This window comes from Cynara cardunculus (assembly GCF_001531365.2).
Source record: "Cynara cardunculus var. scolymus isolate 2C chromosome LG 7, CcrdV1, whole genome shotgun sequence".
Taxonomy (NCBI): Eukaryota; Viridiplantae; Streptophyta; class Magnoliopsida; order Asterales; family Asteraceae; genus Cynara; species Cynara cardunculus.
This window is the reverse complement of record NC_037534.1, coordinates 6,758,103-6,763,215: the sequence shown is the minus strand read 5'-3', so window position 1 is coordinate 6,763,215 and position 5,113 is coordinate 6,758,103. Positions and strand designations below refer to the sequence as shown.

General features: G+C 32.9%; 1 protein-coding gene across 1 annotated transcript in view; it reads right to left on the bottom strand.

The window, feature by feature from the left end:
* Window positions 1-4,309: 4,309 nt before the first annotated feature.
* LOC112515842 (sugar transporter ERD6-like 4) overlaps window positions 4,310-5,113 on the bottom strand; it is a 16,792-nt gene continuing 15,988 nt past the window's right edge. The window contains exon 19 of the mRNA XM_025122782.1: window positions 4,310-4,376. The gene's annotated coding sequence lies outside the window, so the exon portion shown is untranslated. The remainder of the gene's footprint in view (window positions 4,377-5,113) is intronic.

Below are 5,113 nucleotides of genomic sequence, written 5' to 3'. Positions count from 1 at the left end.
AAAAGGGGGTCCCACTAGAGGATGACGTGGAGTAAAAAATTTAATTAATTCTATTTCCAGAGCAAAAAAAGTTTAGTCCAGATCACTACTTTTGTAATCATTTTGTACTTCGCGCATTGGTACTTGTACAATCGGTGTTTGTCGATTATCGCCTTTGTAAAAGACTCGCTTTTATTTATTTATTCGGTTTTAATTAAATAGTATTAATTCTTTTTTGTGCTTTGGATTTTGTCGGTCAAACGTCACATTGTTTGGTCTCAAAAAATAGATTTTTCCCAAAAAATATTCTCCAAACTTAATTTTTAATGCGTAATTATATAAATTAAATTTTGTTTAAATACTTTTATTTCATCAGATATCTATACTATATTATAAAACATTTGACAAAAACTCTTAAAAATAATTTTTTATGCATGAAATACTGTTTATTAATGCATATTACTTAAAATTCAAGATTACAAGTAAGTTGTGCGTAAGTACAATTTATTAAAACTTTATCTTTGAATTCGTGTAGCTAACTGCAGATAAACATAATCAAATATATGATAAACATCTCATTTTAAATATAATCAGGATAATCATTGAGTTTTAACAGAATACTTAATGATTATCTTTATAAAAAATTATATTATCAAACCTAAATTAACTTATTTCTTTACGTTAAATTAGATTATAATAAAAAAATTGAATTAAAAAAAATTACAAGAAAATAGAACTTTTAAATAGTTAATTTGATACTAATATTGATATTTTTTTTTCAAATTTTTATGATATTTTCAAATTTATATTTTATTCAAAAATAAAAACATTATCGCTCTCAAAACCACATAAAACTGTATTATATCGGCAAAAATAAAAAATAAAATGAAACATTGAAATCGAGATATATCTCGATGCATTGCACGAATACTCTTCTAGTATTTAATAAAATATTGATTACCGACTATTCTAACTGGTTTTACCTGAAACACATGCCTTGTAAGAACTATATGTCAAGAGACATTTCAAAGCGGACTCAACGATTGAGTAGACATTATAGTTTAAATATTTTGCATTCTCTTTGCACTTTTTTTTTTGATTAACTTGAATATCCAACCCGTTATGCGAGCCAACTAATATCAAGGTTACCACCTACTTTGCAGATAGTCCGGAATCACCGCATTTGAACCTCTGTGTCCACAAGAATATTTTTATTCCTTCTTGGATTTGAACCTGGAACCTCTAGGTACTTTTGACCTTTGTAGTCAAGCTCAAACCAATTAGGCACCATCCATATAGCCTTTAACAAACACACAAGAGTTCCATGCCACTACATTAGACTAGACAACGTACCTATATGTGTAGTACTGAATAACTGACATACTTTACGGTCTTTATATTATTTTTCTAGATAAATGCACCAAAAATGTAGACACCGTGGTATTAAAAGGTACTACAAGAGTAAGAAAAACAACAAAATGTCACCATTATATCCTATATACATCATATTGAAAAAACAAAATGAAATGATGACCGATAAGGCCTAAAACGAAGATGAACCCTTTTGCCTAAAACGAATGGTTCAAGAAAGCTAGAACGAAGGATATCATGTGCTAGAATGGAGTCGAAAGAGCAAATTTGGTGTCATAGTCGTTTGGTGAGGATTAGAGAAAATTGAGGTTAAAGTCGAAGGCGTCCAGGGGCAAGAGTCATTGCAGGGACGTTCCAATCTTTTTGAAGGCCCTGCTATGTCTAAAACTTTTGATTGTATTGCGTAAATAAGATAACAGAGAATATATGTTATGAACAAAAATGGGCTAAAACTAAAGCGATTAACAATATGAAACTAAACCTAAACCATTAATAATTTGAACCTAAAACCAAATAATTAATGGTATGAACCTAAATAATTTCGGCTTTAGTTTTACACAGGTCGATAAAAAGTCCTTACACACATGTAAATTTGGATCCACAATTTCGAAGGCCCTATTTAAAATATCACATTTAACATACTAAGGACGGCCTGAGTCATTGGATGAAATATGGCAACATAGGAGAATGGCATAGTTCGCATTTAATGAGTTACAGTGGAACGTGAGCTCAAGCTAGTACCTCTCCAGCTCGAATCAATATCGAAAACAAAAAAGATTGTTTAACTTAACGAGTCGAGTTTGGTAACATTAGGGCGTGTTTGTTTTTCCAAAATTATCTCTTAATATCTTTGAAGTCTGATTCGTTCAGACGTTTGGATATTAAGAGCGTTTGTTTATATTTCTAAAATAAGAGTTTAAAAGCTTTAAATGTCATTTGAAATTTTAAGTGGTAAACGTATCCCTTAATATTTTTCCCGCTATCAAATGGTTCATATTTTGCCGGCTGAAAGAGATTTGTTAGCAAAAACTATTTATCTTTTATATTTTTCAACTGGTTTGACCGATTCAGATTTCAAGATTCAGACGTAAAAACAAACAATCTTACTGATCCAGATTTCAGACTTTAGTACCGCCTCTTATAAATCAGAAGTGAAATCAGACTTCAGACTTCAACACCTCTTAAAAGACAAACGCTACCTTAATGTTTGACTCGGTTCTCTCAAAAACTCGATTAAACTTTTCGAGTCGAGCCAACCCATATGAGCATACATTTTCTTCTAATAGAACATGTTCCTATGTACGTATACTAAAGAATAAGTTCTAAAAAAACGTTGTTGCTAGGGTTAGGCTTCAAGCTCGAACCAATAAATGAGTTAATTGATCTCGAGTTTAAACTCATAAATGAACTTATAAAACTTGAATTTTAGGTTATAATGTAACTCAAAATCGTTAAATGGGCATAAGTCAAGCTCGAACACTACTTTGAAAAACTTTATTCAAACTCGAACCTGATATTATTTCTTCTAGTCAAGCCAAACAACCTACTACACGACTTGAATTGACTCAATTGGTTAACATATCATCAGAGGGGTGACGATGAGGAAGCCAAAAGAGACGGTGATGATCACCAATACCAATGGTGGAGATTGATGAGGCTCGGATATGGTGGTGGAATGAATTAGAGAAGAAAAACAGAAAGAGAAGAGGTTGAAAGATAAAAGGGAAACCATAAAGATCACCGACAAAATCTAGCACAAGGCTCGGGAACGCTTTAGGAACAAAATTGAAGAGAGAAAGATGACTCTTTTTTACTTTAGTTTTACGTTTAACAATATATGTACATCAATTATTTTTGTGTAAAAGAATAAATGAAATAGACAATTGATACAAGTGTACAAGATTTTGAGGCTTTCTGGTTGGTTTTCAATAAATCCTGTATGGATAAACCTATCAGCGTGAATTAATCTGCCTATATAAACAAGGAAGGTTTTTGCTTGGAATGTTCTTTCATAGATAGAAGAAGCATGTTTCTACATAAAGCTTATGTTTCTACATAAAGCTCCCCCTATAAGCTTACTGAATAAACTGTTTTCTATATTATTAAGCTACTACCAAACATTCACGTATAGCTGACCGGATAAGTTATGAGTCTTGATAAGCTAATTAAGATGCTAACAAATATGTCCTTATAGTGATATGATTGAAGATGTTATCATGTTGATGCATCATTAGCCATTCCTTGATTTTCATGGGTGCAACAACAAATGCAACCTACTTGTACTCTTTTTGTTCCAAAATAAATGTCCAAAAAGTTTATACATATGTAATTAATACATTTTTGTAATTAATTAAATGACAAATTTACCTTTAATAATAGACGAAGTAATGAATTTCTTCGTCTTATAATTAAGAATATAATCGAAAAGTAGGTGCTTACTAAAAGTGGATACTTATTTTGGGACAAACTAAAACAAAAATACTGACACCTATTTGAATAGATGAAGTACTACGTTTCCGTGACCAGTTCTATTGCTTCAAGAAAAGATGGGGAATACTGAATACATCCTCTTGGGCCCCAAAACATTAGCCTCATATGTAAAGAAGGTGGACATCCTTGCAGAATGAGTTAGAAGTTTAGACTTCGACTCCAGATTCCAGACACCACTCACCTGCACCTAGGACACACGATTCCATGATGGTGTGGGACCTATACAGTGGGGCGGTCCAAAGGATGACATTATACCAGAATATTACATTAAAGGGTAGTTTTCTATAACGTAAAATCATGCGGTAGAAAAATAATCTATGCATCAAAGATCACTCGAATGGTTTCAACAGTTAATTGTGACCAAAAACATGATCCTACAATCCGAAAATGTGTACTGAAAGACGTATGGAATGAAACTGAATGCGGCTCTTTTTTGTTGTGACCGTAAAACACTACGAAATATGGTAACAGTTGAAGGTGTAAAGAAGGCAGGTCACCTGGTTCGTGTCGAAGGTCTCGTGAAGCTCCTTGCCTCCCTGCAAACTAGATAACTTGGTTATCGATCATTGTCCATTAACTTGTGTCTATGCTACGTTTCACATACATGTATGCTAGTTTATATATATGTCTACACTAGGTCAAGGTAATACAAACATAGGAGGATCAAACGAGAAGGCGGTTAACTTGGAAAGTGCAAGAAGGGTCAAATCACATGTGATTTACTACACGTCCAGAAGGAAGCAGTCAATTAACGTGACCAAGGTCGCGTGAAAACTCGTCCATCTAATAGCCGGTCAACGTGACCCTTCTAATCGTGTTGTAAATTAAATGTGATTTGGTCCTTTTCACGCTTCTCGTAAGTTTGAACCTGCCCCTACAAACATATGTATATCACAAATGATTGATCATATATATATATATAATATGGGTTGAGTTCACGTAAGACCAGACTGTTTTCGTGAGACCACATTTTTACACCTGAAACTTCAAAGCAAAAACACTGTGAAGGTTTAAAAAAGTCGAACCTTCACAGCAAAAACATTGTGAAGGTTACCTTCACAGCATTTTGCTGTGAAGTTTCAAGTGTAAAAAGCTGGTCTCACGGGTCTCATGAAAACAGGCTGGTCTCACGGGTCTCACGAAAACAGGCTGGTCTCACGTGATCCCAAGTCTATAATATATATATATATATATATATATATATACTAGGCCATACATACGTGCCCACATGTATATAATATGTTATACATCGATATATATATATATATATATA